The sequence below is a fragment of the Acipenser ruthenus genome, chromosome 11 (assembly GCF_902713425.1).
Source record: "Acipenser ruthenus chromosome 11, fAciRut3.2 maternal haplotype, whole genome shotgun sequence".
Taxonomy (NCBI): Eukaryota; Metazoa; Chordata; class Actinopteri; order Acipenseriformes; family Acipenseridae; genus Acipenser; species Acipenser ruthenus.
The window spans coordinates 13,914,756-13,930,465 of record NC_081199.1 but is presented as its reverse complement, the minus strand read 5'-3'; the positions used below and the strand labels follow the sequence as shown (position 1 = coordinate 13,930,465).

Below are 15,710 nucleotides of genomic sequence, written 5' to 3'. Positions count from 1 at the left end.
TGCAATCAGAACGGGGAGAACGCCTTGCGGTCCAGGGTTTGTCAGCAGTAGGGGATTTTACACCTGGGAGCTGAGGAAGTTACAGCCATTCCTCTCTCGCTTGCTCCGCAGTGGTTCCATGGTGTAATGGTGAGCACTCTGGACTCTGAATCCAGCGATCCGAGTTCAAATCTCGGTGGGACCTGTATTTAACCATAAGTTTTGATCATGTGAACTACCAAATGTCATATGTCTGGACCACAAGGGTACAATCGGTCATATAAAATACAATGCAGATTCCGGTATCTGAGGTCGAAAATGGTTTAATAACAAGTAATGTGTATTTTCAAGTGTTTCTGTTTAATTTCAGAAATGCCCTGCGCTTAATTTTAGTCCTAGATTGTAGTAGAGAATGACAGTAGTAGCGCCAATAATGTCCCTGATACGTTTCATTGCACAGGTCTCTGGCACGCATTTCTTTGTGTGTTGCAAGAAGCCGTGGCTTAGATGGTTACAGCGCCTCCCTAGTAAACGGTGTCTTTGGTTATATATGTTTTTTTTTTCAGCACCTCAAAGTTGAGGCTGTGTTTTTGTCACATTTTGTGACTGTTGGGGAGCACCTCCAACACAGACAAATACTTTCCTGTAGTCGCAGGATAAACATTTTTGTCAAAAGAGAACGAGAAAAACTAATAATAATAATATCATAAAAATAAATAAATAAATGAAATAAAAAAAAAAAAAAACTGCGACGAGGATACGATTGTAACCGGTATATAGTGCACTAATAATCCTACACCAAAGCTCCTGATCCATTGCCACTTTTTCACTGCAGCCACTAGTGATGAATAGTGACCGAGTCATTTTTTACTTCATTTCTTTCATTTTCTGTTATGCAGAGAGAAATAAACGTCGCCGTCTTTCAGCAGTTGATCTCGAGTGGTATACTTTAAAAAAAAAAAAAAACATGTAGAAACACCAACACAACGCAGACATAGAATAGCCGGAGTGTGAGCGCAGGCAGGGAAACAGAGAAGCGGGTTTCAGCTCTTACTAGTCAAGGAGAGACACACACAGACCGGTTACACGATTCAAACCCACGCGTGCAGATGTCGTTTCAGCTCTTGCTGCATCAGATAGCTTCAGCCATTGTGAAGTATTCGAAAATGTTTGAAAGAAAATCATAATATCCAGAGAGTCCCTGCAACGTAAAACCGACATAGGTGATTAGTTCCGTGGTGTAATGGTTAGCACTCTGGACTTTGAATCCAGTGATCCGAGTTCAAATCTCGGTGGAACCTTCCGTTTATTTTCATTGTCTTACAAAAACAAATTGAAAATCAGCTTTTGATTTTAAGTGACCAATGTTGTAGACTCCCACTGCTAGCTTTAAAAGCATTAACTGGTGGGACTCGGTTTTACAACCTTCCAACGTACCCCTCGGTGCTTGAGTAGATGTCCAATGCGCTATCGATTGCATCACAGAGCCTCTCGAGGGCATTAAGCAAACGTACCTACCAGCAAACTAAGCGCGGCATGGTCCGGAATAATCTGAAAGGGAGAACTACTTCTAGTTCTTGAACAATTAGAAATGGACCACAGCAATTCATTTAATTATGCGGCAGTTTATTATGATTCATTGTCTGTCACTGCTCAGGGCTTGGGGGCTGTTCCGTTTTCGATGCTTCAGCTTTGTTAGCAAAGGAATTCCTGGCCAGCCGTGCAGACCTCCACAGCAGCGTCCCTGGTGGTCTAGTGGTTAGGATTCGGCGCTCTCACCGCCGCGGCCCGGGTTCGATTCCCGGTCAGGGAAGTTACTTTATTGCCCATTAGTATTCCGATTAAAACCATTCTATTACTCTTCATTAATCAGATGTACATATGTCTATTTCTTGGCTGTGGCCCGACTGCATTCAATTAAAAGCACACCCTTGATATTATTACAGGGTCTGTGCACATTGATTCGCAACCCCTTTTGGCATTAACTTCTTTTCAGTCTGCAGAAAAGGATTTTACAATTGCTCCTTACAAGTGAGAGGACAGCTAGGGTTTAACCACCCCCCTCTACACAATCACACAGTTAACACAATAAGTACCGACTAAAAAGAGACACAGAATTATTCTATGCAGCCACTCATTCAGTGCTCCAGTGCTGTGACGCGCAGCAAATCGGTAGGTGCGTTCAAGTGCCTGTAACTCAAAAACGGAAATCGGTAGGTGCGTTCAAGTGCCTGTAACTCAAAAACGGAAAGGGCTAGGCACGCAGTCTACATACCAAACGAAAGAGGAGGCTCCGCGATTTCCCCTGATATCTAACATGCCCAGGTGTCATGTTTCTAGAATAAACTATAGCGTCCAGAATACAGTGGTGCCTTCACTTGCTAGGAAACAGCTTTGCAAATTTGTATTTGAAAGTGTATATTCACTTATAAAGATCCAACGTATTTAGTTTTTAAGGGCATGTTTATTAATTTAAATTAGCAATACCGATGTTATTCAAACCGTTTCTAAATATACATGTGTAATACATATATTGTCATGTGTCTTATTATTTCAATGTGAGCAGTTTTTGTGGCGCACGGTTGGGTGCTGATAGTGCAGTTCTCCAGACCTGCTGCCAGCTGCCAGTATGAACCAAGAAATGAAACGTCGCATTTTGGATTCGACAGGAAAAATGGATATTGAAGGACTGTGTGCAATCAGAACGGGGAGAACGCCTTGCGGTCCAGGGTTTGTCAGCAGTAGGGGATTTTACACCTGGGAGCTGAGGAAGTTACAGCCATTCCTCTCTCGCTTGCTCCGCAGTGGTTCCATGGTGTAATGGTGAGCACTCTGGACTCTGAATCCAGCGATCCGAGTTCAAATCTCGGTGGGACCTGTATTTAACCATAAGTTTTGATCATGTGAACTACCAAATGTCATATGTCTGGACCACAAGGGTACAATCAGTCATATAAAATACAATGCAGATTCCGGTATCTGAGGTCGAAAATGGTTTAATAACAAGTAATGTGTATTTTCAAGTGTTTCTGTTTAATTTCAGAAATGCCCTGCGCTTAATTTTAGTCCTAGATTGTAGTAGAGAATGACAGTAGTAGCGCCAATAATGTCCCTGATACGTTTCATTGCACAGGTCTCTGGCACGCATTTCTTTGTGTGTTGCAAGAAGCCGTGGCTTAGATGGTTACAGCGCCTCCCTAGTAAACGGTGTCTTTGGTTATATATGTTTTTTTTTTCAGCACCTCAAAGTTGAGGCTGTGTTTTTGTCACATTTTGTGACTGTTGGGGAGCACCTCCAACACAGACAAATACTTTCCTGTAGTCGCAGGATAAACATTTTTGTCAAAAGAGAACGAGAAAAACTAATAATAATAATATCATAAAAATAAATAAATAAATGAAATAAAAAAAAAAAAAACTGCGACGAGGATACGATTGTAACCGGTATATAGTGCACTAATAATCCTACACCAAAGCTCCTGATCCATTGCCACTTTTTCACTGCAGCCACTAGAGATGAATGGTGACCGAGTCATTTTTTACTTCATTTCTTTCATTTTCTGTTATGCAGAGAGAAATAAACGTCGCCGTCTTTCAGCAGTTGATCTCGAGTGGTATACTTTAAAAAAAAAAAAAAACATGTAGAAACACCAACACAACGCAGATATAGAATAGCCGGAGTGTGAGCGCAGGCAGGGAAACAGAGAAGCGGGTTTCAGCTCTTACTAGTCAAGGAGAGACACACACAGACCGGTTACACGATTCAAACCCACGCGTGCAGATGTCGTTTCAGCTCTTGCTGCATCAGATAGCTTCAGCCATTGTGAAGTATTCGAAAATGTTTGAAAGAAAATCATAATATCCAGAGAGTCCCTGCAACGTAAAACCGACATAGGTGATTGGTTCCGTGGTGTAATGGTTAGCACTCTGGACTTTGAATCCAGTGATCCGAGTTCAAATCTCGGTGGAACCTTCCGTTTATTTTCATTGTCTTACAAAAACAAATTGAAAATCAGCTTTTGATTTTAAGTGACCAATGTTGTAGACTCCCACTGCTAGCTTTAAAAGCATTAACTGGTGGGACTCGGTTTTACAACCTTCCAACGTACCCCTCGGTGCTTGAGTAGATGTCCAATGCGCTATCGATTGCATCACAGAGCCTCTCGAGGGCATTAAGCAAACGTACCTACCAGCAAACTAAGCGCGGCATGGTCCGGAATAATCTGAAAGGGAGAACTACTTCTAGTTCTTGAACAATTAGAAATGGACCACAGCAATTCATTTAATTATGCGGCAGTTTATTATGATTCATTGTCTGTCACTGCTCAGGGCTTGGGGGCTGTTCCGTTTTCGATGCTTCAGCTTTGTTAGCAAAGGAATTCCTGGCCAGCCGTGCAGACCTCCACAGCAGCGTCCCTGGTGGTCTAGTGGTTAGGATTCGGCGCTCTCACCGCCGCGGCCCGGGTTCGATTCCCGGTCAGGGAAGTTACTTTATTGCCCATTAGTATTCCGATTAAAACCATTCTATTACTCTTCATTAATCAGATGTACATATGTCTATTTCTTGGCTGTGGCCCGACTGCATTCAATTAAAAGCACACCCTTGATATTATTACAGGGTCTGTGCACATTGATTCGCAACCCCTTTTGGCATTAACTTCTTTTCAGTCTGCAGAAAAGGATTTTACAATTGCTCCTTACAAGTGAGAGGACAGCTAGGGTTTAACCACCCCCCTCTACACAATCACACAGTTAACACAATAAGTACCGACTAAAAAGAGACACAGAATTATTCTATGCAGCCACTCATTCAGTGCTCCAGTGCTGTGACGCGCAGCAAATCGGTAGGTGCGTTCAAGTGCCTGTAACTCAAAAACGGAAATCGGTAGGTGCGTTCAAGTGCCTGTAACTCAAAAACGGAAAGGGCTAGGCACGCAGTCTACATACCAAACGAAAGAGGAGGCTCCGCGATTTCCCCTGATATCTAACATGCCCAGGTGTCATGTTTCTAGAATAAACTATAGCGTCCAGAATACAGTGCTGCCTTCACTTGCTAGGAGACAGCTGTGCGAATTTGTATTTGAAAGTGTATATTCACTTATAAAGATCCAACGTATTTAGTTTTTAAGGGCATGTTTATTAATTTAAATTAGCAATACCGATGTTATTCAAACCGTTTCTAAATATACATGTGTAATACATATATTGTCATGTGTCTTATTATTTCAATGTGAGCAGTTTTTGTGGCGCACGGTTGGGTGCTGATAGTGCAGTTCTCCAGACCTGCTGCCAGCTGCCAGTATGAACCAAGAAATGAAACGTCGCATTTTGGATTCGACAGGAAAAATGGATATTGAAGGACTGTGTGCAATCAGAACGGGGAGAACGCCTTGCGGTCCAGGGTTTGTCAGCAGTAGGGGATTTTACACCTGGGAGCTGAGGAAGTTACAGCCATTCCTCTCTCGCTTGCTCCGCAGTGGTTCCATGGTGTAATGGTGAGCACTCTGGACTCTGAATCCAGCGATCCGAGTTCAAATCTCGGTGGGACCTGTATTTAACCATAAGTTTTGATCATGTGAACTACCAAATGTCATATGTCTGGACCACAAGGGTACAATCGGTCATATAAAATACAATGCAGATTCCGGTATCTGAGGTCGAAAATGGTTTAATAACAAGTAATGTGTATTTTCAAGTGTTTCTGTTTAATTTCAGAAATGCCCTGCGCTTAATTTTAGTCCTAGATTGTAGTAGAGAATGACAGTAGTAGCGCCAATAATGTCCCTGATACGTTTCATTGCACAGGTCTCTGGCACGCATTTCTTTGTGTGTTGCAAGAAGCCGTGGCTTAGATGGTTACAGCGCCTCCCTAGTAAACGGTGTCTTTGGTTATATATGTTTTTTTTTTCAGCACCTCAAAGTTGAGGCTGTGTTTTTGTCACATTTTGTGACTGTTGGGGAGCACCTCCAACACAGACAAATACTTTCCTGTAGTCGCAGGATAAACATTTTTGTCAAAAGAGAACGAGAAAAACTAATAATAATAATATCATAAAAATAAATAAATAAATGAAATAAAAAAAAAAAAAACTGCGACGAGGATACGATTGTAACCGGTATATAGTGCACTAATAATCCTACACCAAAGCTCCTGATCCATTGCCACTTTTTCACTGCAGCCACTAGAGATGAATGGTGACCGAGTCATTTTTTACTTCATTTCTTTCATTTTCTGTTATGCAGAGAGAAATAAACGTCGCCGTCTTTCAGCAGTTGATCTCGAGTGGTATACTTTAAAAAAAAAAAAAAACATGTAGAAACACCAACACAACGCAGATATAGAATAGCCGGAGTGTGAGCGCAGGCAGGGAAACAGAGAAGCGGGTTTCAGCTCTTACTAGTCAAGGAGAGACACACACAGACCGGTTACACGATTCAAACCCACGCGTGCAGATGTCGTTTCAGCTCTTGCTGCATCAGATAGCTTCAGCCATTGTGAAGTATTCGAAAATGTTTGAAAGAAAATCATAATATCCAGAGAGTCCCTGCAACGTAAAACCGACATAGGTGATTGGTTCCGTGGTGTAATGGTTAGCACTCTGGACTTTGAATCCAGTGATCCGAGTTCAAATCTCGGTGGAACCTTCCGTTTATTTTCATTGTCTTACAAAAACAAATTGAAAATCAGCTTTTGATTTTAAGTGACCAATGTTGTAGACTCCCACTGCTAGCTTTAAAAGCATTAACTGGTGGGACTCGGTTTTACAACCTTCCAACGTACCCCTCGGTGCTTGAGTAGATGTCCAATGCGCTATCGATTGCATCACAGAGCCTCTCGAGGGCATTAAGCAAACGTACCTACCAGCAAACTAAGCGCGGCATGGTCCGGAATAATCTGAAAGGGAGAACTACTTCTAGTTCTTGAACAATTAGAAATGGACCACAGCAATTCATTTAATTATGCGGCAGTTTATTATGATTCATTGTCTGTCACTGCTCAGGGCTTGGGGGCTGTTCCGTTTTCGATGCTTCAGCTTTGTTAGCAAAGGAATTCCTGGCCAGCCGTGCAGACCTCCACAGCAGCGTCCCTGGTGGTCTAGTGGTTAGGATTCGGCGCTCTCACCGCCGCGGCCCGGGTTCGATTCCCGGTCAGGGAAGTTACTTTATTGCCCATTAGTATTCCGATTAAAACCATTCTATTACTCTTCATTAATCAGATGTACATATGTCTATTTCTTGGCTGTGGCCCGACTGCATTCAATTAAAAGCACACCCTTGATATTATTACAGGGTCTGTGCACATTGATTCGCAACCCCTTTTGGCATTAACTTCTTTTCAGTCTGCAGAAAAGGATTTTACAATTGCTCCTTACAAGTGAGAGGACAGCTAGGGTTTAACCACCCCCCTCTACACAATCACACAGTTAACACAATAAGTACCGACTAAAAAGAGACACAGAATTATTCTATGCAGCCACTCATTCAGTGCTCCAGTGCTGTGACGCGCAGCAAATCGGTAGGTGCGTTCAAGTGCCTGTAACTCAAAAACGGAAATCGGTAGGTGCGTTCAAGTGCCTGTAACTCAAAAACGGAAAGGGCTAGGCACGCAGTCTACATACCAAACGAAAGAGGAGGCTCCGCGATTTCCCCTGATATCTAACATGCCCAGGTGTCATGTTTCTAGAATAAACTATAGCGTCCAGAATACAGTGGTGCCTTCACTTGCTAGGAGACAGCTGTGCGAATTTGTATTTGAAAGTGTATATTCACTTATAAAGATCCAACGTATTTAGTTTTTAAGGGCATGTTTATTAATTTAAATTAGCAATACCGATGTTATTCAAACCGTTTCTAAATATACATGTGTAATACATATATTGTCATGTGTCTTATTATTTCAATGTGAGCAGTTTTTGTGGCGCACGGTTGGGTGCTGATAGTGCAGTTCTCCAGACCTGCTGCCAGCTGCCAGTATGAACCAAGAAATGAAACGTCGCATTTTGGATTCGACAGGAAAAATGGATATTGAAGGACTGTGTGCAATCAGAACGGGGAGAACGCCTTGCGGTCCAGGGTTTGTCAGCAGTAGGGGATTTTACACCTGGGAGCTGAGGAAGTTACAGCCATTCCTCTCTCGCTTGCTCCGCAGTGGTTCCATGGTGTAATGGTGAGCACTCTGGACTCTGAATCCAGCGATCCGAGTTCAAATCTCGGTGGGACCTGTATTTAACCATAAGTTTTGATCATGTGAACTACCAAATGTCATATGTCTGGACCACAAGGGTACAATCGGTCATATAAAATACAATGCAGATTCCGGTATCTGAGGTCGAAAATGGTTTAATAACAAGTAATGTGTATTTTCAAGTGTTTCTGTTTAATTTCAGAAATGCCCTGCGCTTAATTTTAGTCCTAGATTGTAGTAGAGAATGACAGTAGTAGCGCCAATAATGTCCCTGATACGTTTCATTGCACAGGTCTCTGGCACGCATTTCTTTGTGTGTTGCAAGAAGCCGTGGCTTAGATGGTTACAGCGCCTCCCTAGTAAACGGTGTCTTTGGTTATATATGTTTTTTTTTTCAGCACCTCAAAGTTGAGGCTGTGTTTTTGTCACATTTTGTGACTGTTGGGGAGCACCTCCAACACAGACAAATACTTTCCTGTAGTCGCAGGATAAACATTTTTGTCAAAAGAGAACGAGAAAAACTAATAATAATAATATCATAAAAATAAATAAATAAATGAAATAAAAAAAAAAAAAAACTGCGACGAGGATACGATTGTAACCGGTATATAGTGCACTAATAATCCTACACCAAAGCTCCTGATCCATTGCCACTTTTTCACTGCAGCCACTAGAGATGAATGGTGACCGAGTCATTTTTTACTTCATTTCTTTCATTTTCTGTTATGCAGAGAGAAATAAACGTCGCCGTCTTTCAGCAGTTGATCTCGAGTGGTATACTTTAAAAAAAAAAAAAACATGTAGAAACACCAACACAACGCAGATATAGAATAGCCGGAGTGTGAGCGCAGGCAGGGAAACAGAGAAGCGGGTTTCAGCTCTTACTAGTCAAGGAGAGACACACACAGACCGGTTACACGATTCAAACCCACGCGTGCAGATGTCGTTTCAGCTCTTGCTGCATCAGATAGCTTCAGCCATTGTGAAGTATTCGAAAATGTTTGAAAGAAAATCATAATATCCAGAGAGTCCCTGCAACGTAAAACCGACATAGGTGATTGGTTCCGTGGTGTAATGGTTAGCACTCTGGACTTTGAATCCAGTGATCCGAGTTCAAATCTCGGTGGAACCTTCCGTTTATTTTCATTGTCTTACAAAAACAAATTGAAAATCAGCTTTTGATTTTAAGTGACCAATGTTGTAGACTCCCACTGCTAGCTTTAAAAGCATTAACTGGTGGGACTCGGTTTTACAACCTTCCAACGTACCCCTCGGTGCTTGAGTAGATGTCCAATGCGCTATCGATTGCATCACAGAGCCTCTCGAGGGCATTAAGCAAACGTACCTACCAGCAAACTAAGCGCGGCATGGTCCGGAATAATCTGAAAGGGAGAACTACTTCTAGTTCTTGAACAATTAGAAATGGACCACAGCAATTCATTTAATTATGCGGCAGTTTATTATGATTCATTGTCTGTCACTGCTCAGGGCTTGGGGGCTGTTCCGTTTTCGATGCTTCAGCTTTGTTAGCAAAGGAATTCCTGGCCAGCCGTGCAGACCTCCACAGCAGCGTCCCTGGTGGTCTAGTGGTTAGGATTCGGCGCTCTCACCGCCGCGGCCCGGGTTCGATTCCCGGTCAGGGAAGTTACTTTATTGCCCATTAGTATTCCGATTAAAACCATTCTATTACTCTTCATTAATCAGATGTACATATGTCTATTTCTTGGCTGTGGCCCGACTGCATTCAATTAAAAGCACACCCTTGATATTATTACAGGGTCTGTGCACATTGATTCGCAACCCCTTTTGGCATTAACTTCTTTTCAGTCTGCAGAAAAGGATTTTACAATTGCTCCTTACAAGTGAGAGGACAGCTAGGGTTTAACCACCCCCCTCTACACAATCACACAGTTAACACAATAAGTACCGACTAAAAAGAGACACAGAATTATTCTATGCAGCCACTCATTCAGTGCTCCAGTGCTGTGACGCGCAGCAAATCGGTAGGTGCGTTCAAGTGCCTGTAACTCAAAAACGGAAATCGGTAGGTGCGTTCAAGTGCCTGTAACTCAAAAACGGAAAGGGCTAGGCACGCAGTCTACATACCAAACGAAAGAGGAGGCTCCGCGATTTCCCCTGATATCTAACATGCCCAGGTGTCATGTTTCTAGAATAAACTATAGCGTCCAGAATACAGTGGTGCCTTCACTTGCTAGGAAACAGCTTTGCAAATTTGTATTTGAAAGTGTATATTCACTTATAAAGATCCAACGTATTTAGTTTTTAAGGGCATGTTTATTAATTTAAATTAGCAATACCGATGTTATTCAAACCGTTTCTAAATATACATGTGTAATACATATATTGTCATGTGTCTTATTATTTCAATGTGAGCAGTTTTTGTGGCGCACGGTTGGGTGCTGATAGTGCAGTTCTCCAGACCTGCTGCCAGCTGCCAGTATGAACCAAGAAATGAAACGTCGCATTTTGGATTCGACAGGAAAAATGGATATTGAAGGACTGTGTGCAATCAGAACGGGGAGAACGCCTTGCGGTCCAGGGTTTGTCAGCAGTAGGGGATTTTACACCTGGGAGCTGAGGAAGTTACAGCCATTCCTCTCTCGCTTGCTCCGCAGTGGTTCCATGGTGTAATGGTGAGCACTCTGGACTCTGAATCCAGCGATCCGAGTTCAAATCTCGGTGGGACCTGTATTTAACCATAAGTTTTGATCATGTGAACTACCAAATGTCATATGTCTGGACCACAAGGGTACAATCGGTCATATAAAATACAATGCAGATTCCGGTATCTGAGGTCGAAAATGGTTTAATAACAAGTAATGTGTATTTTCAAGTGTTTCTGTTTAATTTCAGAAATGCCCTGCGCTTAATTTTAGTCCTAGATTGTAGTAGAGAATGACAGTAGTAGCGCCAATAATGTCCCTGATACGTTTCATTGCACAGGTCTCTGGCACGCATTTCTTTGTGTGTTGCAAGAAGCCGTGGCTTAGATGGTTACAGCGCCTCCCTAGTAAACGGTGTCTTTGGTTATATATGTTTTTTTTTTCAGCACCTCAAAGTTGAGGCTGTGTTTTTGTCACATTTTGTGACTGTTGGGGAGCACCTCCAACACAGACAAATACTTTCCTGTAGTCGCAGGATAAACATTTTTGTCAAAAGAGAACGAGAAAAACTAATAATAATAATATCATAAAAATAAATAAATAAATGAAATAAAAAAAAAAAAAAAACTGCGACGAGGATACGATTGTAACCGGTATATAGTGCATTAATAATCCTACACCAAAGCTCCTGATCCATTGCCACTTTTTCACTGCAGCCACTAGAGATGAATGGTGACCGAGTCATTTTTTACTTCATTTCTTTCATTTTCTGTTATGCAGAGAGAAATAAACGTCGCCGTCTTTCAGCAGTTGATCTCGAGTGGTATACTTTAAAAAAAAAAAAAAACATGTAGAAACACCAACACAACGCAGATATAGAATAGCCGGAGTGTGAGCGCAGGCAGGGAAACAGAGAAGCGGGTTTCAGCTCTTACTAGTCAAGGAGAGACACACACAGACCGGTTACACCATTCAAACCCACGCGTGCAGATGTCGTTTCAGCTCTTGCTGCATCAGATAGCTTCAGCCATTGTGAAGTATTCGAAAATGTTTGAAAGAAAATCATAATATCCAGAGAGTCCCTGCAACGTAAAACCGACATAGGTGATTGGTTCCGTGGTGTAATGGTTAGCACTCTGGACTTTGAATCCAGTGATCCGAGTTCAAATCTCGGTGGAACCTTCCGTTTATTTTCATTGTCTTACAAAAACAAATTGAAAATCAGCTTTTGATTTTAAGTGACCAATGTTGTAGACTCCCACTGCTAGCTTTAAAAGCATTAACTGGTGGGACTCGGTTTTACAACCTTCCAACGTACCCCTCGGTGCTTGAGTAGATGTCCAATGCGCTATCGATTGCATCACAGAGCCTCTCGAGGGCATTAAGCAAACGTACCTACCAGCAAACTAAGCGCGGCATGGTCCGGAATAATCTGAAAGGGAGAACTACTTCTAGTTCTTGAACAATTAGAAATGGACCACAGCAATTCATTTAATTATGCGGCAGTTTATTATGATTCATTGTCTGTCACTGCTCAGGGCTTGGGGGCTGTTCCGTTTTCGATGCTTCAGCTTTGTTAGCAAAGGAATTCCTGGCCAGCCGTGCAGACCTCCACAGCAGCGTCCCTGGTGGTCTAGTGGTTAGGATTCGGCGCTCTCACCGCCGCGGCCCGGGTTCGATTCCCGGTCAGGGAAGTTACTTTATTGCCCATTAGTATTCCGATTAAAACCATTCTATTACTCTTCATTAATCAGATGTACATATGTCTATTTCTTGGCTGTGGCCCGACTGCATTCAATTAAAAGCACACCCTTGATATTATTACAGGGTCTGTGCACATTGATTCGCAACCCCTTTTGGCATTAACTTCTTTTCAGTCTGCAGAAAAGGATTTTACAATTGCTCCTTACAAGTGAGAGGACAGCTAGGGTTTAACCACCCCCCTCTACACAATCACACAGTTAACACAATAAGTACCGACTAAAAAGAGACACAGAATTATTCTATGCAGCCACTCATTCAGTGCTCCAGTGCTGTGACGCGCAGCAAATCGGTAGGTGCGTTCAAGTGCCTGTAACTCAAAAACGGAAATCGGTAGGTGCGTTCAAGTGCCTGTAACTCAAAAACGGAAAGGGCTAGGCACGCAGTCTACATACCAAACGAAAGAGGAGGCTCCGCGATTTCCCCTGATATCTAACATGCCCAGGTGTCATGTTTCTAGAATAAACTATAGCGTCCAGAATACAGTGGTGCCTTCACTTGCTAGGAAACAGCTTTGCAAATTTGTATTTGAAAGTGTATATTCACTTATAAAGATCCAACGTATTTAGTTTTTAAGGGCATGTTTATTAATTTAAATTAGCAATACCGATGTTATTCAAACCGTTTCTAAATATACATGTGTAATACATATATTGTCATGTGTCTTATTATTTCAATGTGAGCAGTTTTTGTGGCGCACGGTTGGGTGCTGATAGTGCAGTTCTCCAGACCTGCTGCCAGCTGCCAGTATGAACCAAGAAATGAAACGTCGCATTTTGGATTCGACAGGAAAAATGGATATTGAAGGACTGTGTGCAATCAGAACGGGGAGAACGCCTTGCGGTCCAGGGTTTGTCAGCAGTAGGGGATTTTACACCTGGGAGCTGAGGAAGTTACAGCCATTCCTCTCTCGCTTGCTCCGCAGTGGTTCCATGGTGTAATGGTGAGCACTCTGGACTCTGAATCCAGCGATCCGAGTTCAAATCTCGGTGGGACCTGTATTTAACCATAAGTTTTGATCATGTGAACTACCAAATGTCATATGTCTGGACCACAAGGGTACAATCGGTCATATAAAATACAATGCAGATTCCGGTATCTGAGGTCGAAAATGGTTTAATAACAAGTAATGTGTATTTTCAAGTGTTTCTGTTTAATTTCAGAAATGCCCTGCGCTTAATTTTAGTCCTAGATTGTAGTAGAGAATGACAGTAGTAGCGCCAATAATGTCCCTGATACGTTTCATTGCACAGGTCTCTGGCACGCATTTCTTTGTGTGTTGCAAGAAGCCGTGGCTTAGATGGTTACAGCGCCTCCCTAGTAAACGGTGTCTTTGGTTATATATATATTTTTTTCAGCACCTCAAAGTTGAGGCTGTGTTTTTGTCACATTTTGTGACTGTTGGGGAGCACCTCCAACACAGACAAATACTTTCCTGTAGTCGCAGGATAAACATTTTTGTCAAAAGAGAACGAGAAAAACTAATAATAATAATATCATAAAAATAAATAAATAAATGAAATAAAAAAAAAAAAAAACTGCGACGAGGATACGATTGTAACCGGTATATAGTGCACTAATAATCCTACACCAAAGCTCCTGATCCATTGCCACTTTTTCACTGCAGCCACTAGAGATGAATGGTGACCGAGTCATTTTTTACTTCATTTCTTTCATTTTCTGTTATGCAGAGAGAAATAAACGTCGCCGTCTTTCAGCAGTTGATCTCGAGTGGTATACTTTAAAAAAAAAAAAAACATGTAGAAACACCAACACAACGCAGATATAGAATAGCCGGAGTGTGAGCGCAGGCAGGGAAACAGAGAAGCGGGTTTCAGCTCTTACTAGTCAAGGAGAGACACACACAGACCGGTTACACCATTCAAACCCACGCGTGCAGATGTCGTTTCAGCTCTTGCTGCATCAGATAGCTTCAGCCACTGTGAAGTATTCGAAAATGTTTGAAAGAAAATCATAATATCCAGAGAGTCCCTGCAACGTAAAACCGACATAGGTGATTGGTTCCATGGTGTAATGGTTAGCACTCTGGACTTTGAATCCAGTGATCCGAGTTCAAATCTCGGTGGAACCTTCCGTTTATTTTCATTGTCTTACAAAAACAAATTGAAAATCAGCTTTTGATTTTAAGTGACCAATGTTGTAGACTCCCACTGCTAGCTTTAAAAGCATTAACTGGTGGGACTCGGTTTTACAACCTTCCAACGTACCCCTCGGTGCTTGAGTAGATGTCCAATGCGCTATCGATTGCATCACAGAGCCTCTCGAGGGCATTAAGCAAACGTACCTACCAGCAAACTAAGCGCGGCATGGTCCGGAATAATCTGAAAGGGAGAACTACTTCTAGTTCTTGAACAATTAGAAATGGACCACAGCAATTCATTTAATTATGCGGCAGTTTATTATGATTCATTGTCTGTCACTGCTCAGGGCTTGGGGGCTGTTCCGTTTTCGATGCTTCAGCTTTGTTAGCAAAGGAATTCCTGGCCAGCCGTGGAGACCTCCACAGCAGCGTCCCTGGTGGTCTAGTGGTTAGGATTCGGCGCTCTCACCGCCGCGCCCCGGGTTCGATTCCCGGTCAGGGAAGTTACTTTATTGCCCATTAGTATTCCGATTAAAACCATTCTATTACTCTTCATTAATCAGATGTACATATGTCTATTTCTTGGCTGTGGCCCGACTGCATTCAATTAAAAGCACACCCTTGATATTATTACAGGGTCTGTGCACATTGATTCGCAACCCCTTTTGGCATTAACTTCTTTTCAGTCTGCAGAAAAGGATTTTACAATTGCTCCTTACAAGTGAGAGGACAGCTAGGGTTTAACCACCCCCCTCTACACAATCACACAGTTAACACAATAAGTACCGACTAAAAAGAGACACAGAATTATTCTATGCAGCCACTCATTCAGTGCTCCAGTGCTGTGACGCGCAGCAAATCGGTAGGTGCGTTCAAGTGCCTGTAAGTCAAAAACGGAAATCGGTAGGTGCGTTCAAGTGCCTGTAACTCAAAAACGGAAATCGGTAGGTGCGTTCAAGTGCCTGTAACTCAAAAACGGAAAGGGCTAGGCACGCAGTCTACATACCAAACGAAAGAGGAGGCTCCGCGATTTCCCCTGATATCTAACATGCCCAGGTGT

General features: G+C 42.4%; 18 non-coding genes across 18 annotated transcripts; all 18 read left to right on the top strand.

Moving 5' to 3' along the window:
- The first annotated feature begins 112 nt into the window (after positions 1–112).
- Positions 113–184, top strand: trnaq-cug (transfer RNA glutamine (anticodon CUG)). Its single transcript has one exon. It is a non-coding gene; the product is annotated as a tRNA-Gln (tRNA).
- A 1,024-nt stretch (positions 185–1,208) lies between these two features.
- Positions 1,209–1,280, top strand: trnaq-uug (transfer RNA glutamine (anticodon UUG)). Its single transcript has one exon. It is a non-coding gene; the product is annotated as a tRNA-Gln (tRNA).
- Positions 1,281–1,720: 440 nt separating this feature from the next.
- Positions 1,721–1,792, top strand: trnae-cuc (transfer RNA glutamic acid (anticodon CUC)). The gene has a single exon. It is a non-coding gene; the product is annotated as a tRNA-Glu (tRNA).
- Positions 1,793–2,785: 993 nt separating this feature from the next.
- trnaq-cug (transfer RNA glutamine (anticodon CUG)) lies at positions 2,786–2,857 on the top strand. The gene has a single exon. It is a non-coding gene; the product is annotated as a tRNA-Gln (tRNA).
- A 1,023-nt stretch (positions 2,858–3,880) lies between these two features.
- On the top strand, positions 3,881–3,952 carry trnaq-uug (transfer RNA glutamine (anticodon UUG)). Its single transcript has one exon. It is a non-coding gene; the product is annotated as a tRNA-Gln (tRNA).
- Positions 3,953–4,392: 440 nt separating this feature from the next.
- On the top strand, positions 4,393–4,464 carry trnae-cuc (transfer RNA glutamic acid (anticodon CUC)). The gene has a single exon. It is a non-coding gene; the product is annotated as a tRNA-Glu (tRNA).
- Positions 4,465–5,457: 993 nt separating this feature from the next.
- trnaq-cug (transfer RNA glutamine (anticodon CUG)) lies at positions 5,458–5,529 on the top strand. The gene has a single exon. It is a non-coding gene; the product is annotated as a tRNA-Gln (tRNA).
- Positions 5,530–6,552: 1,023 nt separating this feature from the next.
- trnaq-uug (transfer RNA glutamine (anticodon UUG)) lies at positions 6,553–6,624 on the top strand. The gene has a single exon. It is a non-coding gene; the product is annotated as a tRNA-Gln (tRNA).
- Positions 6,625–7,064: 440 nt separating this feature from the next.
- On the top strand, positions 7,065–7,136 carry trnae-cuc (transfer RNA glutamic acid (anticodon CUC)). The gene has a single exon. It is a non-coding gene; the product is annotated as a tRNA-Glu (tRNA).
- Positions 7,137–8,129: 993 nt separating this feature from the next.
- On the top strand, positions 8,130–8,201 carry trnaq-cug (transfer RNA glutamine (anticodon CUG)). The gene has a single exon. It is a non-coding gene; the product is annotated as a tRNA-Gln (tRNA).
- A 1,023-nt stretch (positions 8,202–9,224) lies between these two features.
- trnaq-uug (transfer RNA glutamine (anticodon UUG)) lies at positions 9,225–9,296 on the top strand. The gene has a single exon. It is a non-coding gene; the product is annotated as a tRNA-Gln (tRNA).
- A 440-nt stretch (positions 9,297–9,736) lies between these two features.
- Positions 9,737–9,808, top strand: trnae-cuc (transfer RNA glutamic acid (anticodon CUC)). The gene has a single exon. It is a non-coding gene; the product is annotated as a tRNA-Glu (tRNA).
- A 993-nt stretch (positions 9,809–10,801) lies between these two features.
- Positions 10,802–10,873, top strand: trnaq-cug (transfer RNA glutamine (anticodon CUG)). The gene has a single exon. It is a non-coding gene; the product is annotated as a tRNA-Gln (tRNA).
- Positions 10,874–11,898: 1,025 nt separating this feature from the next.
- trnaq-uug (transfer RNA glutamine (anticodon UUG)) lies at positions 11,899–11,970 on the top strand. The gene has a single exon. It is a non-coding gene; the product is annotated as a tRNA-Gln (tRNA).
- Positions 11,971–12,410: 440 nt separating this feature from the next.
- On the top strand, positions 12,411–12,482 carry trnae-cuc (transfer RNA glutamic acid (anticodon CUC)). Its single transcript has one exon. It is a non-coding gene; the product is annotated as a tRNA-Glu (tRNA).
- A 993-nt stretch (positions 12,483–13,475) lies between these two features.
- On the top strand, positions 13,476–13,547 carry trnaq-cug (transfer RNA glutamine (anticodon CUG)). Its single transcript has one exon. It is a non-coding gene; the product is annotated as a tRNA-Gln (tRNA).
- A 1,022-nt stretch (positions 13,548–14,569) lies between these two features.
- Positions 14,570–14,641, top strand: trnaq-uug (transfer RNA glutamine (anticodon UUG)). The gene has a single exon. It is a non-coding gene; the product is annotated as a tRNA-Gln (tRNA).
- Positions 14,642–15,081: 440 nt separating this feature from the next.
- Positions 15,082–15,153, top strand: trnae-cuc (transfer RNA glutamic acid (anticodon CUC)). The gene has a single exon. It is a non-coding gene; the product is annotated as a tRNA-Glu (tRNA).
- The last annotated feature ends 557 nt before the right edge of the window (positions 15,154–15,710 follow it).